Genomic DNA, 10,916 nt, shown 5'->3' with positions numbered 1-10,916 from the left:
GCTAAATCCTTTTCATGGATTACATACCAGTAAAGTATTTTTGTGTAAAAACATTTCAAAAAAACGTTTCACAACTAATTGACAAACTGCATGCGCTCCATAATCATCATCCGTATTACTCTTCCACAGTTTCTATAAAGAAGGGATCAAGTGTTCTTTATAGCAAATTGAAATTGACCTTGACATTTAAAGCCTCATGACAGGTTTAGAGAACTTATAGAAGTTCTGGGTATATCGAGGAAAATAGTCCTACTCGCAACCAACCGACTTTGAAATGAGTTTTTAATTCCATCTTTTCCACACTTTCACAAAATTTCTTGTCGGGTCTTTGCATCATTTTAAAGTTTCCAGAATGCTGAGTTGAAGTAAATTTGTCATAATAAAATAATCATTACTCGACAAACTACAAAAAATCATCTTGAAATAATATGGACTGAAGGCTCCAGAACACACCGCCCTCTGTTGAATAATGGTAACATGTGTTGGATTTACTGATTAGACAGTAATACTGGCACAGAATGAGGGACGTAATATATCCACCACCCCCCCCCCTTACCAGCGAAGCCCATCATAACTTTCATTTTTCCTGACATCATCAGGCAATCAAAATGTGCTATCCCAAAACGAGGCTTCTTTTAAAGCGCTCTTCATGATTTTTTAAAACATAGATAACTGCATGTAATCAAACAAAATTTGCTCCGTAACAACCAATCTGCTGATCGTGCATGTGGAGTATCAACACCTCCCCACCCGGCCCCTGGCCAAGCCCCCCATCGCCATCATCTGTGTAAGTATTTCGACAGAGGGCGGCAGACTCGGTTAAACATCGCCTGTTTAGCTTCTCATAGAATCTCCTGAAACACTCTGAGTGCTCTGAGTCTACTATTAGTGATTAAAACATCTCTAAAATTGGGCATCGTGGGTTCGAATCACATCAAGTAGTTTGCTATGGGTTCTGTCTGCAGGACTCGAGGGAAAGCACCGACTATACTATAATGTAAAAGAGTAGCCTTGCTCAAGGCAGTCGAATTAATCACTCCGAAAAAAGACCGCCGCTGTATAAAAACCCACCCGTATTCATTGTGCGTAAAACCCACCCGTATTCACTGTGCGTAACATCGCACGACACGATGCCCCCGTACACTATCCGCATGCGGAGGCCGTCAGGCCGACAGCCTTGTAGGATCTGTGTTGAAGCCACTGACCTCATTACTATAATAAGCGAAGAATTCCCACGGTCAGCTCATTACCATAATGCCCGCGAAAGACGAGACATGTTTACCTCACACACCACCACCACGGACGCATGATAGGGTCCAAAGGTCGTGATAAGGGAAGTGCGTGATTGGACGTCAAAATGAATAATTCATTTGCCTCACATCCTGTGTTGTCTGATAGGTCTGACGAACGATATACATATTCATGAGCTGCATACTAGCATATCCTAGAGCCTCCCCAATTTCGTCCACTATTGGAATTTTTTCAATACAACACATTAAAACGGGAAGATACAGACCCGACAAGGCTGTCGGCCTGACGGCCTCCGCATGCGGTTAGTGGTGTACGAGTGCGATGACTTGTGTGAACAGTATTCGTGCGATGTGACAGTGTGTATACGGGTGGGTCATTCGGTGTGATCGCACACACCATGCACAGGGTATACGGCGGGTGGGTTTACAGCTGCGTCTTTTCGGAGCGAATAATGCGACTGCCTTGAGCAAGGCTAGTAAAAGAGTAAAAATAAAATCGTTTTGTCCGCCACTCTTTCAAAGAGCCATACAGCAGACAACTCTTTCAAGAATGTGACAGGCGGGTACGATCAATCCGATGAGGGGGAAGTTCGTTCAAATTTCACTCAAAAAGAGTGACACAGATTGACTTTCAATCTTTAAAGAGTGAAACTGACACCACTCGAACAAGAGAGTGAAATGTTCACTTACTATACTGATTTGTGCTAGATCAACTTTCCCACAAATCAACTTTCACCAGGAGCACACTGCCATACTCATCGGGCTGAAACAGGGGTTACCCTCTCTACAGTCCGTAAGGTGTATGATGGGTAGCATTAGCTATAAAGGAGCCTTGAATATTGTTTTTCCTGGAGAGGGAATTTTATTCAAGTTACAAAGCTACACAAACTATACTGTTAAAACCAACTACTTTTAGAACTTTTGTTTAAGTTTTATAGGCAGTGGACACTTTTGGTAAGTACTCAAAAAAAATTATTAGCATAAAACCTTATTTGGTAACAAGTAATGTGGAGTTGTTGATGGTATGAAACAATGTGAGAAACGGCTCCCTCTGAAGTAACGTATATAGTTTTTGAGAAAGATGTAGTTTTCCCACGAATTTGATTTCGAGACTTCAGATTTAGAATTTGAGGTCTCGAAATCAAGCATCTGAAAGCATACAACTTCGTGTGACAATGTTTTTTTTTCTTTCATTGTGATCTCGCAACTTCAACGACCAATTGAGCTCAAATTTTCACAGGTTTGTTTATTCTATGCATACGTTGAGATACACCAAGTGAGAAAACTGGTCTTTGACAATTACCAAAAGTGTCCAATGTCTTTAATTATGGCTGAGTGCTTTGCTCAAGAGAACAAATGTCATGACTAGGTATCGAACCAACACTCTGCTGCTGCCAACACCAGCGGTGAACTAGAACGCTCGCTCACAACCTACAACAAAAACACACCTAGCAGCGCAACAGTTTCTCATCAATCACACTATGGAATTATGGGCCGTCACTGATACTCATCTTCAACTTGTTGACATGCAATTAAAGTGAAGGATAGTCTTGCTCAGGGACGCAAATGCCACAACAGGAATTTGTAACCTTGAGTATTTTGACTCGGTAGAATCTTCCATGGCAAAACACCCCAACTCAAAACCACTACTCGGTAAAATGGGCGTGTTTTTTTTTTCATTTCAAAGTTCAAAGAGCATACTATGTATGGATGTGAATATGGCTCTTCCTACATCAATCATTTCTTATACACTTTCTTCTCGTTTTATCGCAAATCAGCTTATTTCTGTGGGCCCTGCTTCTTTATGTCAATTTTTTGTTTTTCGAGTGAGGCTGTTTTGCCAAAGAAGGGCCGGCACGCGCACACAGAAGACCCACTTTGTTTAATAAAATTTGCCTTGGAGTTTTATTCACAGTTAGATTTCACGCAACTTCATTTTCGTGTGCGAAAATTGAGGTAAGCAAAGGTTATTTGGTAGCTCCAAAGTATTTTCCCCACTTTAACAGACCCAGACCTAAACCATGGTTTTGTGTCACTCATTGACTAGTTCAACTTAGTACCACAACAAAGAATTAAAATTACTTTCCCCCATTGGTAACAATGCTAGTGGCTGTTTGACAGAACAAACTGTCAACCTCCGTACGTTGTGTCTACTTTAAAATCAAATTGAACATGCTTCACGCTGAATAACAATTGAATGTTTTAGAGTAACGTTTCATATAGTGCAAACCTTTGTATAATACCTTGAAACTCAAATCTCAATATTATGTCCACAGTCAGCTCCTTAAACCCCAACTACACTCCCAACAAAATGCTCAATAGTTTTCTGTCCACAGCACATTGATATCATTGATTTTAAACTAATGTTGACACTGCATTGGCAAACCGTAACGTCAGTCAATACTGCAAAACAACAACAGCAAAAAGGTTTGCGACTTTCTCAAAACGAAATCCCCAGGATCGTCTTCTACAAACAAAGATCAAAACTCTGTTTTCTTAAGACGAGGTGTGCTGCCAGATATTTTGATGCCAAGATTTTACAACATCCCGAAGGGCTCCCTATGTGACTTCTCCTGTCACATGGCTAAACTTTATCAATACTTTCCCTTAGCGTCAACAGGAACCGCTCGTTCGTTTAACCACTTCCAACTTCCCCCTTCCTGATTATTAATTTGTTATCCAGATTAAAGTTAACTGTATCGGGAGAAACGTGCAATCCTTTCAAAACACTCTGATATTTGTTTTGGATTGGAAGGCAACATTAATACTGACAAGTTTATCATGTGGTGGAGTTTTTTATTTAATAATCCACTGGTGAATCTAGCGACACATTTTGCAAACGTTCTGTTTCCTGTCATTTGGAGGTTCCTGTTAATTCACTTCAGTTCAGAACGAATTGGAGAGGGGAAAGGGGTGGTTTATTAATCAAGTCTATACAGTGGTCTCGAAATTAATTTGAAATATTGAAAGGGGGTTACTGGTTTTAAACTAAAGTAGCTGTTTGTGGAGGTGTATTGGTAAGTATATTTGAGAAGTAAATTGTATTGTAATTAATGACTTGATTCCTCGATACTATAGTTGTACATTGTACATGAATGTGTTGAGAACTTAACTGGTTCTGATTGTGAAAACTGTTTTTAGTTTGTATCAAAAGGACATGCAAAAAACGAAGTGTGGGAAGATATAGTCGCTAACCGAGCATTACTGTGAAACAGCTTACTTTCAAGGTATGGGACAAGTTTTGTATTGTCAAAGACACTTGATGTATCCCAACATGTTTGCACAAAATAGCAAATCTGTGAAAACTAGCAAGAACACAATAACATTGAAAAAATTGTTTTCAGATGCCTGTATTTTTGTGTCAAATTACCTCTTTCTCAAAAACTTACTATGATACTTCGTTTCCCTCAGTGTTTTATAGTCAAGAGCTTTCAGTTGCTCGTTACCAAGTAAGCTTTATGCTAGTATATATTTTGAGTAATTACCAGATGTGTCAGATGCCTTAAACGGAAAGTTCATCAGTCTTCTGAAATGTTAGTTAAGTCCCATCATTTACTAGAGATGGAACTATAAAGCTCCGATAGCTGCGTCACCCATGGGTAATTGGGAACCTTCAATAGTAAAGATTGCTGATTTGAATTCTACTAAAACAATCTGTACGTCAAGATGGCTACCGGTGCTGCATACTCCTAAGGAGTTGAAATTGATTCTGGAATGTAATGAACAAGGGTAGTAATAGTAGGATGCACTCTGATACAATGTTCTTCTTTCGTTTGATCTCTAGACCAAAGTGAACATTGAATAAAATGAATTTGGTAGTTTAGTGACTTCAAGCTACTTGATGGTACCCTCATCAAGGTCTCCGAGTCCCTGCTTGCCTATTGGTGGTCTGAAGTCAGAGCAGTCAAGAATGATGCGGCTGATGGTTTGTGGTTTGTGGCCACACTGACACAAGTTCGAGCTGGTAGCAATGTTTAAAAGGCGCATAATAAATTACTATTCATTAATGTTAAAGGGGAGATACGTTTGGTTACTACTCAAAACAAATATTAAACTAAAAACTGACTTGGTAACGAGCGTTGGCGAGCTGTTGATAGTATAAAACATTGTGGGAAACGAATCCCTCTGAAGTAATGTAGTTTATGAGAAAGAGGTAATTTCTTACTAAAAAAATATAAGACTTCTAGCTAGAAGTCTTTTATTCCTGAAAGCACACAAATTCGTCCAACAAGGGTGTTTTATCTTTCATCATTTCTCGCAACTTCGATGACCGATTGAGCCCAAATTTTCACAGGTTTGTTATTTTATGGCTATGATTGTTTTAACAATCAGAGCCAGTGTTAAAACACTGGTATTTGGCAATACCAGTGTTAAAACACTGGTATTTGGCAATTACCAAACGTGTACCTTTACAAACCAAACTTCGAAAGCATCATCATATTCAGTGGTTAACTATGTGCTAGTTTTGCAATGGATATTGTGCAGGTTTAAAACGGGTTTTCGAGACCTCAAGTTCTAAATCTGAGGTCTCGAAATCAAATATTTGTCTATAATTAGTGCAGTCCTACGACACGCCATGAAACTTGCTGGGTGACATAATACTATAATTTTGTTGAAGAAAAACACTTACAAAATGAATGAATCCCATTCCCTCAAAAATAATTTATTTCCAGCAGACTTTCAGCATGTCACAATTCTAACGAGGAAACTCAGCGTGAGGGAAAACATGATATTCATGACGCATTTTACGACATCAAGCAACTTGAAAAATTCCCTCGTTTTCCTCTAAATGGGACAACGGATTGTAATTTTCGCAGTAAGAGGCTGGTGATTAATCAGTTTGTAAACTGCGGCTGTTCATTGGTCTAGCCAAGGTTTATCATTAACAAACCACAGTGGCAGGTAATGACTTTTCTTGAAGGGGCAATTGGATCTCAGAAGGGGGGATAACGATTGGAGAAAAACAAGACGTCCTTTTCTTGTGTAACGTCTTATCTTTTATGTGCGGACTTTGCCTGATAACACAAAAGCCGACTTGGGCAAACATAAGTACACATGAATCAATTTGGCCCTTTCTTCTTATTTTATCTTTGTACACACTGTGCATGGAGTAATTATGTGCTTTAAAGAACGAGCAAAACAAAGAGTCACCTACGGCTGTTGCTATGTAAGCTCTGAGCAACAAAACTGTACGCAAAACAACTATTTTTCCCATTGATTTACATTTCATGAATGCAGCAAGGTATTTTCGTTTATGGGGATTCCCATGCATTCTGAAACATATCTCTAAACGACAGACAAGTTGACCATGGTTTGTTAGGTTTAGCTTCCTTCAATGCCAATTTACAGACATCTTTTGACACTTTAGGTTGTGAAATGTTACATTCATTCTTTAAGGTGCATCTTAAGGTGTAAAACAACAACACCAAGAAGAAGAAGAACAGCAACAACAGCAGCATCAACAGCGGCAATGACAAATACATGAGCAGCAGCGACGACGAAAACGACGACGAGGAAAGCAACAGCGATGACAATCGCAACAAAACATCAGAAGCATCAACAACAACATCAACAACAGCAGAGACGACAGCAACAACAGCATAAAACAACATACACAAAAACAATAACAACAACAACAACGAGGTCTCCGAGTGATTATCCAAAAGTTTAACGCCAAACATTTCATGTCCTAGAATTGTTTCAAACTTGGTCTGTTTCTCGTTCCGATGCAATACTAGGCCAAATATAACAATCAAATTTTCAGTATTTTAAATCGAATAAATGCTGCTCAGACAAATCAACCTATAAGACACATGAGAAAGCTTTTGTGGGATGATAAACAAAACATCGTCTTGGAGCGGCAATTTCCCCTGAGGATGGGTCTAGGAGAATGTGTCGTGTGGGCTATTCTGTATGCTTCAGTGTGCACTCGACCTAACATCCACGGCTTCCTCAAAATAACGAAGGCAACACAACAACACCGTGCGTGCAGTATAAATGCAAACTGACGAAATGGACAAAAAAACATGATGCAATTTGAGTGATGAACAAACCCCTGGATTACATTATACCATTCGACTATAACCCGTCAACAAAAATCAACAAACTTTTTAATTGAACGAAAACCTGTGGGTGTTTTTTTAGGCTGGTTCTACTGTTTATTTTGGTTGCAGCAATCAAAATAAGTGATGGTGATTTATCTGCAAAGTAATATACTTTGTGTTCAACCTTGGTAAAATTGTATACATTTGTAAGTCAAACATTAAGAGAACTATTTTTTCCCCCCTACAAAGAACTTTTTTTCTCAAATATTTTTCAAACCAACCTGATTTCTGCTTGACGAAAAACAAACCAAACTTAGAACTGACCACCTGGTCCAATTTATAAGTCATGCGTCAAACACAACTGGGAAAATAATATGTCGACTGGAGATTTTAATCAAACAAATTTTATGTTGAGACTTGGCACACATGTTGTAATGTGCCGAACATTTTTGAATGAAGTATGTTTTTGAATACATGTTGTATAAACCACTCTTTAAACATGTTTTTAATGATAAACATTAAAACATTTTTGACACCAACTCCCATGGACTAGAGTGTTCAACCACACATGCAACAATCTATACATTTGTTAGGTTAAACATGTGAAAACTTTGGTACAAAAATTATGCTTAAAAAAATATGTTGAGAATCTACACAATGTTTGGAGTGTAATGAGCAATTTAAGACGCCCGTCGGGTCTCTGATAAAGGTCTGTATGATAACTACGTAATAATGACGTGCATAATCCCCATGGGATTCGACTTCATGCGGAGTATCTCTCGGCCTTTACAGTCTAATTTGTGTTTTTTTGAACCCCCAACACCAACATCAATAACAAGAAAAATAGCCCAAACAACAACAGCAACAACAATAACTTCATTTAAAATTCAACCAGTTACTTATTCTCGAACCAAAAACGTTTTTTTAATATTTTTTTTACGCCATTTGATCCGTCATTGGTTTGAAAATATTTGTTTGGAACCTCTATTTAAATTATACTTTACCCTGCACTGACGTTATTAGCACTGTATGTGATTTTAGAATATAGGCATACTACTCAGGTGGGATTTGAACCCATGACCATAATGCCTGTTCATAAAGCGAACTGAAATCCTCAATGCACCGAACGCCTATGGAAGAGAGTTAATTAGATAGTTGGGGCACAGAAAGCAAAACGTCATCATTGATAACACTTTATGAGATACCGGGAACGTCGTAACGCTTTGGGAGATACCACATAGAACTTGCCTGAAATCAGGCGTCTGCAGTGCAAGTTGTTTGAGCACCCATGGGCTTATGTCGCTAAAGGCACTGATGGACACTATTGGTAATTAATCAAAATAAACTTACTTGGTATAATGAGCGATGGATATCTGTTGATAGCTCCCTCTGAAATAACGTATCATAATTATTATTATTTTCAGGCCTGGGCCATAACAACACAGGATTGGTTTCAATATCGCATTTTCTTTCATTATTCTCTTTTAACTACTAATTGAAAGAAAATTTCACAGATTTTTCATTTGTTGCATTAGTTGGGATACACCAAGTGAAATACTGGTCTTTGACATTTACCAAATGTGTCCATATTGTATTTAAACCAACGCCACTACACACTTTTGCAGTGTCTCACCCTCCTGTGACGACATCCTGAACTAAGTTTTGTGAAGAAAAAAAACCGGACGTGTATTTAGTTCTTCCCCTCCATTTACCTTTATGTGTAACTGTGTGAATTTGGACCCGATTTAAGTCATAGTTGATTTATTTTTATTTTGTAAAATCATAGAATATGTCACCTGTGACATCACAAGTTTACGGAATAACCACAGAGCCTGGACTTCCTGCATCACAATATTATTTGGATGTATAAACTTACATAAAGTTTTGTTTTGAGGAAACAGTTCATAACATTTGTTTAACCTAGCTTTGTTTTTGTCAACTATTTTGTGTTCGTGTGTGTATAATTCTTGGTTATGTGGAGATACAAAAACGATTGTCAGAAAAATGCTCATAATGTACAGTTGGGTACCCTGACAACAAGAACATTCCCGTGAAAATGATAGTAAAAGCTAACAAGACTTAGAAGGTTGTGCTGCAACTTTGAGGGAAAATCTAATCGGGTCTGGATTTCAAAGGAGGCAATTGTCGGTACATTGCTGACCTGCAGACCTGGGTACGCATTCCAAATATCCCACTGCACTAAAAGGTTAAACTGAAGTGAAATAATTTGTGGTGTGAAAGTAGGTTGAACTGCACGGGAAAAAAGTCCACTGTTGATCATTGGTAAACATTGACGGATCGGAAAGCCAGGTGGGTAAATGCTTGCCTTTCATTCTGGCCAACAATTTATCCACAACTATCACCATTATCGCCTTTTTGAAGTCATGGTGGACAGTATAGAAATGCTCTGGTTAGTTTCGGAGTACACAGATGTATTATATTGTTTCCACCGTATCACAAACTGGCTTTATGGTAGCTCTAAAGCCAAAACTATCAAGTCGTTAACAACACCACAAGAAGTTTGCTTTGAAATATTGTAAATCCAACTTTATCAATTTGAGCGGTTTGACAGGGGTAGAGTATGACTTAGTGGTCGTTTTCAATATCAGATATGACATTGAGTCGGTGTCGTGTAGCAGTAGCAGAAAACAATCTTCAACGTATCTTGGATACCTACGTCATCATCTTTAATTGCAGGCGGCTTCACTCTCCCAAAGATTCACGCGCGTGCCAACAGTTATCAAGCGTCTCAAATATCAAATGACACGCGATAAAACAAAGCAGAGAAAAACTGGGCCAAACAACCCGTGAGTGGATTACGCTTGACGACAAAGACAATAAATATGAAAAAGGCGACTGAGCAGTCAAGTTAATTAGAGACTGGTTCTTGAGATGGAGTAAAGGGAAGACTTTAAGAGCTTCTTTCTCATCAAGACATCTGGGTGAGAAAGCGAGAGGAAGAGGGAGAGAGAGGAGAAGAAGTTTAGATGTTTTTTGTTATGATAGAGCAGGCAGGGATTTGCATATCTTAAGACATTGTACAATGGCATTCAAGGCACTGGACACTGATGGTAGTTGCTTAAAATAATAGTTGGCATAAAAACATACTTTGTAACTAGCAAGGAAGAGATATACGAGCAAAACTGTAACATTGAAAGAAACGGGTCCCTCTGAAGTAACGTGGTTTTTGAGAAAAAGTAATTTATCATTAAAATAATAAAACAATTCAGCTGAAGCCTTTTATTAGGCATCTGAAATCACACATATTTTGTTCATTATAGGTGTTTTTTCTCTCTCGTAATTCTCTTGCAACTTTCGATAACCAACTGAGTCCACATTTTCACAGGTTTATTATTGTATGCATATTATGTTTAGATACACCAAGTGATAATACTGGTCTTTGACAATTAACGTAGCCAGTGCCTTCAAACATGATTATGATGTCAAAACAATGCTACCATTTTACACGAACAATAATGAGCGTTGAATGATCTCTCAATGTTCGCACAAGATCTAAACATACAGCAGTCTTGCAAACTTTTGCCAACATGCGAGTTTGCATTGTGCTTTTGTAGCTGTATTTGTAGGATTTGAAACTTTGCATGGTGGAGATAAGATATAG

This window comes from Asterias amurensis, chromosome 1, assembly GCF_032118995.1.
Source record: "Asterias amurensis chromosome 1, ASM3211899v1".
NCBI lineage: Eukaryota > Metazoa > Echinodermata > Asteroidea > Forcipulatida > Asteriidae > Asterias > Asterias amurensis.
The sequence above is the reverse complement of the archived record's forward strand: the minus strand, read 5'-3'. Positions refer to the sequence as shown.